We start from the raw sequence: 17889 nt of genomic DNA on the forward strand, positions 1-17889 counted from the left end.
AAATTGAGTGAAGTGCAAATAAAGTGCTGCTTCACCTGGAAGGTGTGTCTGGAGCCTTGGCTAATGAGGAGGAAGGAAGTAAAAGAAGCAGGTATCACATCTTCTGCAATTGCAGGGAAGGAGCCTTGGGGTTGTGCAAACATGTTGGGAGTGGAGGAGCAGTGGATGAGGCATGTCCTGGAGGGAACAGTCCCTCCAGAAAGCTGACAGGTGCGGGGAGGGGAATGGAATTTGTGTCTTATGGTGGCATCCTGCTAGAGGTGGTGGAATGGGCAGAATTATCCTTTGAATGTAGATGCTGGTGGCATGGTGAGTGAGGACAAGGGGTCCCTATTGCTGTTGTGGGAAAGAAGACAGGGGGTGAGGGCTGAAGTATAGGAAATCAGTTGGACGCGGCTGAGGACCCTCTCAACTACTGTGCTGGGGAATCCATAGTTGACAAAGAAGCTGGGCATTTTGGAGGTCCCCTTGTTGAAGTTGGCATCATCAGATCAGATATGATGGATCAGGAGGAACTGACAGAATAGAATAGAGTCATTACAGGAAGCAGGGTGTGAGGATGTATAGTCAAGGTAACTGTGGGTGTCAGTTGGTTTGTAGTGGATTTCAATGGCTAACCTATCCCCAGAGTTGGAAACAGAGATGGCAAGGAAGGGAATGGAGGAGTCCGAGAGGGACCAGGTGAAGGTGAGAGCAGGGTAGAAATTTGAAACAAAATTGATAAATTTTCCAATTTCAGATGAGAGTGGGAAGCAGCACTGAAGATGTCATCAATGTACCAGAGAAGTGGGGGGCACAGTGGCTCAGTGGTTAGCACTGCTGCCTCACAGAACCAGGGACCTGTATGGAGTTTGCACGTTCTGTTCATGTCTGCATGGGTTTCTGCTGGGTGCACCAGTTTCCTCCCACAGTCCAAAGATTTGCAGATCAGGTGGATTGGCCATGATAAATTGACCATTGTGTCCAGGGATGTGTAGGCTAGGGTGGGCTAGCCTGTGTAAGTAAATGTAGGGTTACAGGGATAGGGAGGAGGAACTGGATGAGGGTGAAATGCTTCTCAGAGGGATGATGCAGACCTGATGGGCTGAATAGCCTCTTTCCTCCTGAAAGGATTCTACGATCCCAGTGAGAGTTGTGGGTAGGTACCAGAGTAGGACTGGAACAGTGAATGTTCCACGTGCCCTACAAAGAGGCAGACACAACTGGGGCCCATGCAGGTACCCATGGCCACATCTTTGACCTGAAGACAGTGACAGGAGTTAAAAGAAGAAATTCAAAGTGAGGATGAGCTCAGCCAGGCAGAGGAGCGTGATGATGCATGGGGACAGTTCAAGCCATTTATCTAGGAAGAAGCAGAGAGCACTGAGACCATGCTGATGGGAGATGGATATGTCCATGGTAAAGAGGCAGCTGGATCCCACAAACTGGAAATTCTGAAATCAGTATAAAATGTCAGAAGAATCATGGCTATAAGTGTGAAAGAACTGATCAAGGGGAGAAGAAAAACTGAGTCAAGGTAGGAAGTGATGAGTTCTGTGACTCAGGACCAGGCAGAATCACTGGGTTTGCCCCAGCAGTCCTGTTTGTGGATTTTGGTAAGGTAATAGAAGCAAGCTGTGTGGGATTGAGGGACTATGAGCTTGGAGGGAGTGGAGGGGGATCACCAGATGAAAATAGTGAACATTGTGGACATTATAGCCTGGTGTTCAATAGTGAGGTGATGTTCCAGGGCGAGATAAGGGTGCTGCTGTTGTTGTCTGGCATTCTGACTTTTACATTGCAGAGTTGAGTACCAGCTCTCAGATGCCACCTCCCATCTCATAGTTGTGCACAGTTCTGTTTAAGTTATAACTCCTCAGTCAACGAAGCAGCCAGTGCTCACATATAGCAAGATCTGAACACCATTCAGGCTCATGCTGATAAGTGACAAGCAAAATTCACACCACAAGTAAGTGCCTAGCAGGAAACATTTTCAGCAAAAAAAATTGCATCATCTCCCCCTTGACAATGAGCAGTATTCTCATTGCTAGCCAAAGACAGCTTGTATGTCAAGGGTAATCACTGTCATCACAACTCTGGAATTCAGTTCCTTTGTCCATCTTTGGACCATGTATGATGAGATTTGGAACCAAGTGGCTCTGACAGAAGGCTGAGTTTGTGCTTAACCGTATTATCATCAACACCTTCCATCACTGATGGACCAATGGACTGGTAATTAGCTAGGTTGGATTTACATGTCTTTTGTAGGCAGGGCATAGCTGGGCAACTTTGCACGTGATTGGGTAGATGCCAGTGTTGAACAATTGGCCGGAATCGTATCTAGTTCTGGAACATGTCCAGTGCTATCCCAGCTGGGATGTTGTCAGGCTTTCACTATTTCCATTACCTTCAGCTGTTTCTCAATATCATGTCAAGTGAATCAGTTGACTGTCGCTGAATCTGAGATTCCGGGGATCTCAACATGAGGTAGAAATAGATCATCTACTTGACACTTATGGCTGAAAATGTTTGCAAAACCTTTGCACTTTGCACTTGGATGCTGGGTTCCACCATGATTGAGATGGTGTCATGGAGTTTCCTCCTCCCATTAACTCTTCAGTTGACAAATGCCATTCCTGACTGGTTGTGGGAGGTCTTCAGAGCTTTGTTCTGATACATGGTTGTTGAATTGTTTGCTTTGCCTGGTGAATTCTACCTCTGCTCCTTAGCATGCATATCATGCTGTGTTGTAACTCCAAGATTTACACCTAAATTTTACGCAGGTCTGCTGCTACTCTCGGCATTTTCTTCATTGTTCACTATCAACATCCTGTGGTCATTATTGATTAGGAACATAACTGGCCCAGCCATATATTTAATATGGCTGAGCAAGCAGATCAGAGGTTGCATATTCTGCAGCAATGAACTCTTGACTCCCCAAAGACGATCTAATTCCCATAATGCACAAGTCTGGTTTGATTGCATGCTCTCTACTTGATGAGTGTAGCTCAAACAACACTTAATAAACTACCGTACAGGGCACATCAGTCTCCCTGATCAACATCCTATCCACTCCCTCCACTCTACCACATAGTAGCTGAATATGTACTATCTATAACATGCATTGAGGCAACTCATCAAAGCCTCTATTTCTGTACTTGCCTTGTTCTTCACCTCTACTGCCTCGGTAAGAAAATAGCAAATATATGCAAACACCACCACCTCCATGTTCCTGTCTAAATTATGCATCATTCTGTCTTGGAAAATGTCACTGTTTCTTCACCATCATAGTTCAAAATCCTGGAGCTGTCTCTCTAACAGAATCATGAGTGTATCAACACCTCACAGACTACAGCAATTAAAGAAACAGCACTTCATCACTTTCATAAGGATAATTAGAAATGGACAATAAATGCTATTTTTGTCAGTGATGTACATATCCCAGAAAGGAATTAATAATGGACAGGTGATATTTCTGTTTCTGCCACCAAATCACATCACCTAATGCTTGTCCATGTTAAAGTTCATATGCTACTTCGCTGGTCAACTTTCCAAGGTCATGATATAGTCTTCCTTAATGGTAGTTTAGCTTCCAATTTGATATCATCTGAAAATTTTAATAAGGAGTTATTTGTAGCTAAATATAATTCATGAATGTAAATTTTAAATAGCATCAATAATGATGGATCAAAGCCCTTTATCTTCATCCAATCTGAAGAACTACTATGTACTTCTGTACATGCTTTATAGACATTTTGCTATCTATTTATGATGCCACTTGCCCTTGTTGGCCAGCTGGAGAGGTAGGGTCTCAAATTTTAAATAAATACTAACTAAATACAGTCAGTTATCATATGATCTAATTGATTGGGCTAGTGCATCAATACTTACACACACAAAGCTTTGAATTCTTTTTCATCTAACCTGGAGAAACCAATGATTATGGTCTGCATCAATGACATTTTTTAATTGCTCCTCCCCTGATGCAGGTATCTCAGTGACACTGAAATGTTTGCTGTAATCCAGCCCAAATTATTCAAATAAAGGTTATAAACAATAAATTCACCTTCTGTGCACAAAACAATCTTATTGCAGGTCCTTTGGAATTCCTATTAGAGGAAAATATAGAAACTCATACTACTATTCAAAATTCCAATTTAAAGTGTATTTGATTTTTTTATGGTTGATAGCCATCTTGTAAAGCAAGACTGAGTGAAATAATTGAAAAATCTGTTATAACCCGCACAGGACAGTTGTCCCTTTTACTTCCTAGATTCCGCAGAACAATTTATTTGTCTATGTTGGTTGATAGGTATGCCTTTCATCCAATCTACCATGCAATGAAATCTTTTCCACTTCCCACACCAATCACAATTATGGACAATTAAATAATAATGTTTGTGCAAGATCAATGTGTGCAAATCATGTAGCTTACGGTATTATTTTGCATTCACTATGAAATGGGGAAGACCGCCCAGAATCATATCTTGTACAATACTTAGAGAGAGAAGGTGAGACATTTGATCAAATACAACTCTGCTGGTGTCTCAGTAGATGAAAAAAAGTGCATGGACTCAGTGTGCAGCCAAATTGCTACTACAGTATGATTTTGTTGCATTTATTGCTGTACCATCTCTTAACTAGTATTAGCTAAGGTGAAACATGCAGAAAAATCATTCCTTTAACAGAGATCATGTAATCAAAAACTAAAAGTGGATTATCATAAACAGTACCCTTATATCCTGTATCCTGGGATCATCAACCAGAAAATGCGCCACAGCAATTCAGTGAGAGTTACACAAGCCAGTTTATAGAAATATGGAAAGTCAATCAATGTTTTTCTCTTAAGCTTGTTACTATAAGTGAGAAGACTGGTTTTGATGCTGACAAGAAGGACATTGTAAGTTGCTTCAATATGCCTCAATAATTGAGAGGAAAGCCTCATTTTTATGTCATGTGATGAGTGAGCTGTGATTTATAGTTTCCATCATCTGAGTTACTTCAAAGAAAAAAGGAAAGCCATGTTTAAAAAACTGAAAATCCAGCCCAATATCTTTGGTTTTACCAATACTTTAATGGGAGCAAATGTTGCTTCATCTGAGACTGGATGTCAGGCAAGTCGGGGAGGGGGATGAATTTGTACAGGCCCTCATTATTTTGCTTTATTTTGCACATTTCTTTTAATGAAACTGTGAGTTCAGGTTAGGGTTGGTAGAGCGTTGAAGTACTGTGTGCTATAAGTTGGAGGGTTTGAACCATAGGGAGAGGCTGAATAAACTGGGGCCATTTTCCCTGGACTATCAGGGGCTGAGTGGTGACCTTATAGAGGTTTATAAAATCATGAGGAGCATGGATACATTGAATTGTCAAGGTCTTTTCCCCAAGGTAGGGAAGTCAAAACTAGGGGACATAGGTTCAAAGTGAGGGGGGAAAGATTTGAGAGGGACCTAAGGGGCAATCTTTTCATGCAGGGGGTGGTGCACATATAGAATGAGCTGCCAGAAGAAGTGGTGGAGGGTGGTACAATTACAACATTTAAAAGGCATCTGGTTGGGTATATGAATAGGAAAGGTTTAAAAGGAAATGGGCCAACTGCCATCAAATGCGCCGAGATTAATTTAGGATATCTGGTCAGCATGGACAAGTTGGACCGAAGGATCTGTTTCTGGGCTGTACATCACTATGACTCTATTGACTCTAAATGTGGAGACAGATTTAACACAGAAAGATATTGATAAAAAGTGAAAAAAAAAGAGAAAACCAGCCCAGAGATGATGGGAACTGCAGATGCTGGAGATTCCAAGATAATAAAATGTGAGGCTGGACGAACACAGCAGGCCAAGCAGCATCTCAGGAGCACAAAAGCTGACGTTTCGGGCCTAGACCCTTCATCAGAGAGGGGGATGGGGGGAGGGAACTGGAATAAATAGGGAGAGAGGGGGAGGCGGACCGTAGATGGAGAGTAAAGAAGATAGGTGGAGAGAGTGTAGGTGGGGACGTAGGGAGGGGATAGGTCAGTCCAGGGAAGACGGACAGGTCAAGGAGGTGGGATGAGGTTAGTAGGTAGCGGGGGGTGCGGCTTGGGGTGGGAGGAAGGGATGGGTGAGAGGAAGAACCAGTTAGGGAGGCAGAGACAGGTTGGACTGGTTTTGGGATGCAATGGGTGGGGGGGAAGAGCTGGGCTGGTTGTGTGGTGCAGTCGGGGGAGGGGACGAACTGGGCTGGTTGAGGGATGCAGTCGGGGAAGGGGAGATTTTGAAGCTGGTGAAGTCCACATTGATACCATATGGCTGCAGGGTTCCCAGGCGGAATATGAGTTGCTGTTCCTGCAACCTTCGGGTGGCATCATTGTCGCAGTGCAGGAGGCCCATGATGGACATGTCATCAAGAGAATGGGAGGGGGAGTGGAAATGGTTTGCGACTGGGAGGTGCAGTTGTTTTTTGCGAACTGAGCGGAGGTGTTCTGCAAAGCGGTCCCCAAGCCTCCGCTTGGTTTCCCCAATGTAGAGGAAGCCGCACCGGGTACAGTGGATGCAGTATACCACATTGGCAGATGTGCAGGTGAACCTCTGCTTGATGTGGAATGTCATCTTGGGGCCTGGGATGGGGGTGAGTGAGGAGGTGTGGGGACAAGTGTAGCATTTCCTGCGGTTGCAGGGGAAGGTGCCGGGTGTGGTGGGGTTGGAGGGCAGTGTGGAGCGAACAAGGGAGTCACGGAGAGAGTGGTCTCTCCGGAAAGCAGACAGGGGAGGGGATGGAAAAATGTTTTGGGTAGTGGGGTCGGATTGTAAATGGCGGAAGTGACGGAGGATAATGCGTTGTATCCGGAGGTTGGTAGGGTGGTGTGTGAGAACGAGGGGGATCCTCTTGGGGCGGTTGTGGCGGGGGCAGGGTGTGAGGGATGTGTCGCGGGAAATGCGGGAGACGCGGTCAAGGGCGTTCTCGATCACCGTGGGGGGAAAGTTGCAGTCCTTAAAGAACTTGGACATCTGGGATGTGCGGGAGTGGAATGTCTTGTCGTGGGAGCAGATGCGGCGGAGGCGGAGGAATTGGGAATAGGGGATGGAATTTTTGCAGGAGGGTGGGTGGGAGGAGGTGTATTCTAGGTAGCTGTGGGAGTTGGTGGGCTTGAAATGGACATCAGTTACAAGCTGGTTGCCTGAGATGGAGACTGAGAGGTCCAGGAAGGTGAGGGATGTGCTGGAGATGGCCCAGGTGAACTGAAGGTTCGGGTGGAAGGTGTTGGTGAAGTGGATGAACTGTTCGAGCTCCTCTGGGGAGCAAGAGGCGGCGCCGATACAGTCATCAATGTACCGGAGGAAGAGGTGGGGTTTGGGGCCTGTGTAGGTGGGGAAGAGGGACTGTTCCACGTAACCTACAAAGAGGCAGGCATAGCTGGGGCCCATGCGTGTGCCCATGGCCACCCCCTCAGTCTGTAGGAAGTGGGAGGAGTCAAAAGACCTCCCAGTCGCAAACCATTTCCACTCCCCCTCCCATTCTCTTGATGACATGTCCATCATGGGCCTCCTGCACTGCCACAATGATGCCACCCGAAGGTTGCAGGAACAGCAACTCATATTCCGCCTGGGAACCCTGCAGCCATATGGTATCAATGTGGACTTCACCAGCTTCAAAATCTCCCCTTCCCCGACTGCATCCCTCAACCAGCCCAGTTCGTCCCCTCCCCCCACTGCACCACACAACCAGCCCAGCTCTTCCCCCCCACCCATTGCATCCCAAAACCAGTCCAACCTGTCTCTGCCTCCCTAACCGGTTCTTCCTCTCACCCATCCCTTCCTCCCACCCCAAGCCGCACCCCCCGCTACCTACTAACCTCATCCCACCTCCTTGACCTGTCCGTCTTCCCTGGACTGACCTATCCCCTCCCTACCTCCCCACCTACACTCTCTCCACCTATCTTCTTTACTCTCCATCTTCGGTCCGCCTCCCCCTCTCTCCCTATTTATTCCAGTTCCCTCCCCCCATCCCCCTCTCTGATGAAGGGTCTAGGCCCGAAACGTCAGCTTTTGTGCTCCTGAGATGCTGCTTGGCCTGCTGTGTTCGTCCAGCCTCACATTTTATTATCCAGAAAACCAGCCCAGACTGGTTTTGGCAGGTGCAGAGTAATTTTAGAAGCTTTCGGACTCAGCGGTTTTCAGTCTTAGCTTTTATCTCGTTAAAGAATTGTTGAATGTTATGAGAAAAGAATCCCAGTTGTGAGAAATATATATGCATTCATTGGTGACTTCGAAATTAGATATACAGTTACATGCCTGTGAATAACTCATTTGCCAAGGATTTCATGAAGGTTTGACATCATCATTCGAAACTATTTCATTGAACTGGCACTTTCTTTCTAATCTAGCCTTTAACTCTATCAGTCTATGTGTGAGTGGGAGTTAGGACCAAAGAAACTTGGATTAAAATCATAGGTATTAATTATATTAGCTTGTTGTTTAGCTAAAGTTGCATTATTAATCATACGTTGTCCATTTTTGTTTAAATTATAATCTAGGTGTCCAAGATCTGTCATTTGTACAGTGTGGTTCAGACCATTTGCATAAATTTTGAGAGTTATTGGATATTTTTGTTTCATTGTGTTGTGAATCTTGTGATAGTAATGCTGATTTTGTTTGGCTTGCTATTCCTGTGTCGGAGTGATTTTATTGCTGGATTAGAAATCCAGAACCCTCTGAAGATATGTATTGAAATCCCACAATGGCAGACAGCGTAACTTGAATTGACTAAAATCTGGAATTAAAAGTCTCATGGTGCCCAGGAAGCCATTATTGATTGTTGTAACAACACATCTGGTTCTCTAATGCTCTTATAAGTTAGTTATTCTTATTTGATCTGGTCCAGATGTGACTGACTTTTAAATGGCTTAGCAATCGACTGTAGTATCAAATCATTGAAAAAAGTTTCAAAAGAAGGAGAAAACTGTGAGGAACACCTAAATTTGGCACCAAGTTTCAATCACAACCCTGTCAAACATATAAATTGCTGCTTATTAACATAGCTGGATCGTGCCAACATTGAGACAGCTATCTCATAGATTAGTCGAACAGCAAGCTGACTTTCCCATACCCCCAGATTTGTACCTTACAGACCAAGCGAGAAAAAAAATTCACCATCCCTGGGTGTGTCCTATCAGATCCAGGAGTGGTGGCAACACAATGGGATGCCGTTAGAAGAAGTTGCCCTTGGAATCATCAGCATCGAATTGGGACATAAGTTTCATCAAGTCATAGTTGGCTAAGGAAACCCCCTGCTGATCACACGACATCCTTTGGCTCATGGATGAGACATCCAAGAAAATGAAAGCCACCTGGGTCTCTGAAAGTGGCAATGACATGGCAAGTATTTGGGATGGAAAGGCTTCAATATCTATCATCAATAGTGGCTTGGCTTCATCACTACTGACTGAGCTAGTCGAGTTATAAAGGACGTATATGCTAGACTGAGTCTGTGGTAAAAGGTGAAGGAGCGAAAAAGAGGGAAAAACATACTTTAACTCACGCTCACCAATCTGCCTGTCGCAGATTCATCTGTGCATGACAGTATCTGCAAAACTGACAACCACACAGTCTTTGTGGAGACAAAGTCCCATTTCTATATTGAGAATACATTCTATTGTGTTGTGTGGCACTATCACTGTGCCTAATGGGGCAAATTTTAAAGATCCATCAATTCAAGACTGGGCAGCCAAGAGGCGCTGTTGGCTATAGAACTGAATTATACTCAGATAGAACCTACAAGGTTAGCATTATCCCACAAGCCAGAGATAAACCCTGATTCAATGAAGTGTGTAAGAGGGCATGTCAGGAGCAGCACCAGGCATACCTGAAACTGTAGTGTCAGCTTTGGTGAAGCTACAAAACAGCCATTGTGTGCCAAACAGCATGAGCAGCAAATGATAAATGGAGTGAAGTGATTTCACAGCATATGGATCATCTTAGCTTGCAGTCCTGCCACATCCAGTTGTGAATGTTGGCGGACAATTAAACAACAGTGCAGGAGGAGGAAGATCCAATATCCTCATCCTCAATAATTAAAGAGCCCAACACAACAGTGCAAAACATAAGGCTAAAATGTTTGCAATAATCCTCATCCAGAAATGTCAAGGGTCCATTTTGGTCTCCTCCTGAGGTCCCTAACATCACAGATACCTGTTTTTAGCCAATTTGTTTCAGTCTATATAATGTAAAAAAAAGTTTGGAGGCAGTGGATACTGCAAAGACCCTGATAACATTCCAGCAATAATCCTGAAGACTTGTGCTCCAAAAATTGCCACATCTCTAGCCTGCTCCAGTACAGTTATGGAAAATTGCCCAGATATGTCCTGTACACCAAAAGCAGGATAAATCCAACCTGGCCAATTATCATCCATCAATCTACTCTTGATTATCAGTTACATAATAAAAGGTGCCATCAACAGTGCTTTCTTGGCACTTGTTTAGTGTTATAACCCATTTTTTTCACTTTTTTCATTTTTGGTTTGTGCAATGAACAGTGAACTGAGAGATGAAGGTAACATTTGAGCAGTGAGCAGCAGCTTGTTTCCTTTTGGAAAGAGAACGAACAATCATTTTGTTTGAAATTTGATGTATGCTTTTGAAATTTGTTTATGAGGCCAGGTCTGGAAGTTAATTTTGCAGATGGATTTTTGTTCAAAGAACACTTCAGGCATTACGATTAATCAGATGGCAGATATTTGTATTATTAACTAGGACTCACAGGGAGACCAGTATCAACTAGTCTAAGAACGGAAGAACAAAGTTTGAACTGGTTTTGTATTGTGTGCAGGACTGTGATTGTTGAAGACTACAGGATGGAGGTTTGAATGCTCCCTGTTCTTCCTTTCATCATCAACTTGTTGAAAGTTTGAAAAATAGAATTACAGTTGTAAGTATCACATGAACATTCCTCGAAGCCTACTGGAAGTCATTTGCATTGACTGGTGTCTTCAGAAACCAAGCAAGATACAATCTCACATGCCTGTGATATTACAGATCATGGAACTGATTAAGTAAATGGGCTAGTTACATCTCATTTATTTTTTATTTTTATTTATCTCTCCTGTACCAGTTTGTCTGACTGTCGTTGTGTGAGCAGGGTTAAATCATAGACGTTAGATTACTGTGTGCCAAAGCTAATGTATTATTAATAGATCGTTATTTATTTTGATTAAGCTATAAAGTTGGTAATTGCCACTGATTATTCAAAAAGTCTGCTGTTGGTTATTCAAAAGTCTGGTCAGGAACCACTGAATATTTGAATTTTACTGTGTTATGAATACAGGGATAGGGAGGCTGATTTGATTTAGCTGTCTGTCACCTTATCGAAACATTAGCAATAACCTTGCTCATTGAAGTGCAAGTTGGTTTCCACCAGGGCCAACTGGTTCCAAACCTCATTACAACCTTTGTTCAAACATGTACAAAAGTGCTGAATTCCAGCAGTGAGGTGAGAGTGACTGCCCTTGGCATGAAAACCATACCATCCAAGTATGTCGTCAAAGACCCCTAGCAAAAGTAGAGTCAACAGGAATCTGGGGGGAAGCTCTCTATTAGTTGGAGTCAGACTAAGTGAAAAGAAAGCTGACTGTGGTTGTTAAAGGTCGGTCATCTCAGTTTCAGCACTTCTCTGCAGGACTTCCTCAGGATAGCGTCATAGAACATAGAACACGGAACATAGAAAAGTGCAGCACAGTACAGGCCCTTCAGCCCACCATGTTGTGCGTGAAATAATCCTAATCCAAAAATAAAATAACCTAAACTACATTCCCCTCAATTCACTGTTGTCCATGTGTATGTCCAGCAGTCACTTAAATGTCACTAATGACTCTGCTTCCACGACTACCACTGGTAAACTATTCCATGCGCTCACAACTCTCTGGGTGAAGAACCTCCCTCTGACGTCTCCTCTATACCTTCCTCCTAACACCTTAAAAGTATGACCCCTCGTGGCAGTCAATCGTGCCCTGAGGAAATGTCTCTGGCTATCGACTCTATCCATGCCTCTCATTACCTTGTACACCTCGATCAGGTCACCTCTCTTCCTCCTCTCCAGAGAGAAAAGTCCAAGCTCAGTCAACCTCTCCTCGTAAGACAAGCCCTCCAGTCCAGGCAGCATCCTGGTAAACCTCCATTGCACCCTCTCCAAAGCCTCCACATCTTTCCGATAATAGGGCGACCAGAACTGGACACAATATTCCAAGTGTGGTCTCACCAGGGTTTTGTAGAGCTGCAGCATAATCTCGCGGCTCTTAAACTCAATCCCCCTGTTAATGAAAGCCAAAACACCACATGCTTTCTTAACAACCTTATCCACCTGGGTGGCAACTTTGAGGGAGCTATGCACTTGAACACCAAGATCCCGCTGTTCCTCCACACTCCCAAGAATCCTGCCTTTAATCCTACATTCAGCATTTAAGTTCGACCTTCCAAAATGCATCACTTCGCACTTATCCAGGTTGAACTCCATCTGCCATTTCTCAGCCCAGCTCTGCATTCTGTCAATGTCTCGCTGAAGCCTGCAATAGCCCTCGATACTATCAACGGCACCTCCAAACTTTGTGTCATCAGCAAACATACTAACCCACCGCTCAACCTCCTCATCCAAGTCATTTATAAAAACTACAAAGAGCAGAGGCCCAAGAACAGAGCCCTGTGGGACACCACTCAGCACTGACCTCCAGGCAGAATACTTACCATCTACAACCACTCTCTGCCTCCTGTCAGCCAACCAATTCTGAATCCAGACAGCCAAATCACCCTGTATCCCATACTTACTGACTTTATGAATGATCCTGCCGTGGGGAACCTTATCAAATGCCTTGCTGAAGTCACTGGGTCAAAATCCTAGAGTTCCCTCCCCAACACCATTGTGGATCCACCCACACAATCACGACTACAGGTATTGGAGAAGGCAGCTCACCCCACAATCTCAAGGGCAATTATGGTAGGCAATAAATGCAGATCCAGCTAGCAAAGCTCACAATCCATGAATGAATAACATATGAATACCAAGGTAGCAGAGGGTTTGAGGGAAATGGGGAAGAGCGCTGTCAGTATAGCTATGTAAAGGAGCATTTTGTCTTTGGATTATGTTGCCGAAGGGCAGCATGTACTGGGATGAGAAGTAATATCAAACCAAGCTAGGCAAATATGAAATGCATCTCATTATCACTTGACTATAAACTGAAACAAATTATCTTCCCTTACTGTCACTTACTAAAGGCGAATATTGACATTGTTTAGAGACAAAAAGAAAACCGTAAATGCTGAATCCAAGGTAGACAAACAGGAGGCTGGAAGAACACAGCAAGCCAGGCGGCATCTGTAGGAAAGGATAAGTCAACATATTGGGCATTACAGTCACTTACATTTGGTCTCACCAATGTAGAGAAGACCACATCAGGAGCACTGGATGCAATAGACTAGGTTGGAGGAGATACAGGTGAGGCACTGTCTCACTTGGAAGAACTGTATAAGTTTTGATATTGTAATTGTCAGTGAACATGCTCCATTGTATGAATACTGTTTATAAGGTGAGGCAAACAATGTCACTTCCAGTTCCCTGGCCCCCAGTGCTTCATCTTTATTGTGGTCATTCAATCCCTATACATGTGAGGTGAGGGAGGTGGTATGTGGGCAGGAGTTGCATCTTTTATGGTTTCAGGGGGAGGTACTGGGCAGGCTTGAGTGGTTGGTGGGGAGTGTAGCGCCAACTAAGGAATGGTGAAGGGAATGGTCCTTGGGGAAGGCAGAGAGGGATGGGGTCTAACTGGAGTTAATGGAAGTGGATGATATGTTGGATGCGGAGGCTGGTGGAGTGGAAAGTGAGGACAGAGGGGGGCCTATCTTTATTATGTTTGGAGGGGGTGTGTGGTTAAGAGCTATGGAGTGGGAAATGGAGGAAGCGCGGCAAAGGGATGTCTGGATGACAGAGGATGGAAAAGAACGCTGTTTGAAAACGGTGGGACAGCCGGGATGCTTGGGAGTGAGATGTCTCCTCGTCAGATTCAATGCAATGGAGACAGAGGAATCAGGAAAATGGGATGGAGTTTTTGCAGGATACAGGGTGGAGAAGGTGTAGTCTAGGTAGCTATGGGAGTCTGTGGGTTTATAGTAAATGTTGGTCTGTAAACTGTCCACCAGAAATGGAAATGAAGAGGTCCAGAAAGGGGAGGGAGGTATCTGAGACATACCAAGTGAACGTGAGGTTGGGGTGGAAGTTGTTAGCGAAGTTGATGAACTGCTCCAGTTCAGCCTGGGTGCAGGATGCAGCACCAATGCAGTCATTGATGTAATGGAGAAAGAGTTGGGGAACAGTACCAGTGTACATACTGAAGAAGGACTGTTCGATATAACCGTCAACAGGCAGGTGTAGCGGGGGGCCCATGCGAGTGCCCAAGGCAACCCCATGGATTTGGAGTAAGTGGGAAGTATTTAAGGAAAAGTTATTGAAGGTGAGAACTAGTTTGGTGAGGTGGAGGAGGGTATTGGTGGAGTCTACTAGATGCATCTGTTGGAGAGGGAAAAAACTGATGGCCTGTAGGCTGCCCTTGTAGGATATAGACATGTATAAGGATTGACTATCCACAGTAAAGATGAAGCACTGGGGGCCAGGGAACTGGAAGTGACATTGTTTGCCTCCCCCTATAAACATTATTGATACAATGGAGCATGTTGATTGACAATTATAATATCAAATCTTCAAACATTTCCTCAATAAATTGAAGTTTTGGAGGAAGTTTGATGACAATTTTCAGTATGTTCAAATCCAAAGATTACACTGACATCTGGATTACCTAAAATTGTGATCACAGAATTTGGGGACACAAGTTCAAAACTGTCAAGCTGGAGAAGAGAAGAGTTCTTCACCAGTTAGTAGCTAATATTGAATAGACGATCATCAAAACAGTTTCATGCTGGCAATTAACTTCTTAAAAAAAACTAGATGAATAATATGTCTTTGAGAACTGGATTGCACATTACACTGCTAAGTAAAAAGGGAGATGATGAAATATTCCCTGGAACAGTGTGCTTTCAATCATGCTGAGATCATGAAAATATCAGTAAAATGTAACTAGTCATGAGTGAATAATGCAGGAAAACGATAATAAACTGCATTATCTACATTTATATTTTAGCAGAAATGTTGAAGCTCATTCTGCATTGTTGTCCTGAATAGTGTTGAAATTTTAAGTTTCCTACCATCTCTTTTAGAACCAAATCAAAATGTGTGTAATGTTTGCAATATAATGATGGCATATGGTTCCGTCTGTCAATCTATTCATAAATCAGGATGAATTTAAACACCTATTAAGTGGAAACACACTGTCATAGTTGAAACAAGACAAAAAGCTTTGACTTTGATTCAATATTGAAAATCCAGAAAGGGGACTTGTATTTTCACTACCCCAAGCCCCAGGCCCATAGCAGCTTTGTTGACAAGTTTGTCATGTACAAGTCACTACAAGTGCCAAAGTAACTGTGCTTTGAGGTTGACCCTAAAGAGTGTGTGTTCTCTAAAGACTCGAAGATTGACTCTAAAGAGTGCCTTTAAAAAAGCTTACATTTAAAGACTCCCTATGCTGTGTTAGTAATGTTGCAATCCTGCCTGGTAGTTTCTTTGCTGTGGATTTGGAAGTTGCACGCACACAAATCAGTTGGTTTGCTATAATATCTGCTTCATAACTTGTAATATGTTTAACTGCTTTGAATAAACTAACCCACATAGTTATTCAATCTCTGACTGGTTATTAAACCGTTATCATTCATATGACACGGTGAACAGGGCTGATAAACATTGTGCTGGTAAGTCCTATTGTACTTGAACAATCAGCAAGTAAGGTAACCAGGAGGAAAACCACATAGTCAGCAGTTTTAAATCAAGGCAAAATGTAAGAGACAACCTCCAACTTCTTTGTTAATTACAGCAACGGCATATTGAAAAACACAGCTCACCAGTAAATCAAAAAATCCCAATCCTGAGGCCAGTTTCATCATTCATTCACTCAATGGCACTTCCAGACAAAGTTCGGATGTCTCAACAAAGTATCTATACCTTATAGAGACTCATAAGTTTGCTTGTTATTGTAATTAGTTCACTCGGAAAGAATGGGAATGTTGCATGTATACTTGGCCTTCAGGAGAAGTCACTTTTAAGGATTACATGTGTTGTGACTGTGCAATGCTATGGCAGTTTGATTGCTGCAGACTTGCAAGCTATGTGAGCAGAACTCAGTTTGTTTGCTAGATAATGAAATATGAGGCTGGATGAACACAGCAGGCCCAGCAGCATCTCAGGAGCACAAAAGCTGACATATCGGGCCTAGACCCTTCATCAGAGAGGGTGAGGGTTCTGGAATAAATAGGGAGAGAGGGGGAGGCGGACCGAAGATGGAGAGAAAAGAAGATAGGTGGAGAGGAGAGTATAGGTGGGGAGGTAGGGAGGGGATAGGTCAGTCCAGGGAAGACGGACAGGTCAAGGAGGTGGGATGAGGTTGGTAGGTAGGAGATGGAGGTGCGGCTTGGGGTGGGAGGAAGGGATGGGTGAGAGGAAGAACAGGTTAGGGAGGCAGAGACAGGTTGGACTGGTTATGGGATGCAGTGGGTGGAGGGGAAGAGCTGGGCTGGTTGTGTGGTGCAGTTGGGGGAGGGGATGAACTGGGCTAGTTTTGGGATGCGGTGGGGGAAGGGGAGATTTTGAAGCTGGTGAAGTCCACATTGATACCATTGGGCTGCAGGGTTCCCAAGCAGAATATGAGTTGCTGTTCCTGCAACCTTCGGGTGGCATCATTGTGGCACTGCACGAGGCCCATGATGGACATGCCATCTAAAGAATGGGAGGGGGAGTGGAAATGGTTTGCGACTGGGAGGTGCAGTTGTTTATTACGAACCGAGCGGCGGTGTTCTGCAAAGCGGTCCCCAAGCCTAACTCTGATGAAGGGTCTAGGCCCAAAACATCAGCTTTTGTGCTCCTGAGATGCTGCTGGGCCTGCTGTGTTCATCCAGCCTCACATTTCATTATCTTGGATTCTCCAGCATCTGCAGTTCCCATTATCACTGATTCAGTTTGTTTGCTGTAATTTCTTACTGCTTTGAATAAATTAACCCATGGATTTAGCTAATCCCTGATGAGTGATTGATTATTAAACCATTATCATAGATGTGACATAAAAATGAAGTAGGATACCTCTGTAACATTGACTTTTGTACTAATATTAGGATCTGGAAAAGACTCAAGTCAATCATTGTGTATTTGCATCAGTAAGGAACTGGGTGGTGAGTTATACAACTGACCACAACTACATTGTCACTACTTCACTGTGTCAGCTACATAGACTGTTGTACTGGCAAAAAGAAGGTTTTATAAAATTCTATTCTAATGTAGCATTTTCACCTTAAATTTAGCAATGTATTTTTCCCCTGTAATGTTCTTTTTGGTACAGAGGCATATTTGAACAAGTTGAAACTCAACTCTAACAAAGCCAATGCACAATATTAGAAATATAACTTTTAAATCAAACTTCAGTACAGTTGATGTATTAATTTAATTGTAGAGTGCAACACTCACCATTAGCTCATAAAGGTGTGAAAATATGATAGTACCAGTCATTGTAATGTGTGGACAGTAACTAATGCGTGGCAGAACATTATTTGAAGCCTGGGCCATTTCAACTCAGTCATAGCTGATGCTAGCATAAAATCAGATTCTGAAGAGATGATAATGGAGTGTAAGTTATATAAAGTATATAATGTAGTTGTAAACAAAAAGATTTATTTATCTTGGAATTCTAGTTTGGAAGGATGTGTTAGCAACTTCTTTTTTTATCTGCTCATGGGATGTAGGCACTATTGGTTGGCCAGCATTTATTGCTCATTCCTAATTACCCAGAAG

This window comes from Stegostoma tigrinum, chromosome 3 (genome assembly GCF_030684315.1).
Source record: "Stegostoma tigrinum isolate sSteTig4 chromosome 3, sSteTig4.hap1, whole genome shotgun sequence".
In the NCBI taxonomy this organism is placed as follows: Eukaryota; Metazoa; Chordata; class Chondrichthyes; order Orectolobiformes; family Stegostomatidae; genus Stegostoma; species Stegostoma tigrinum.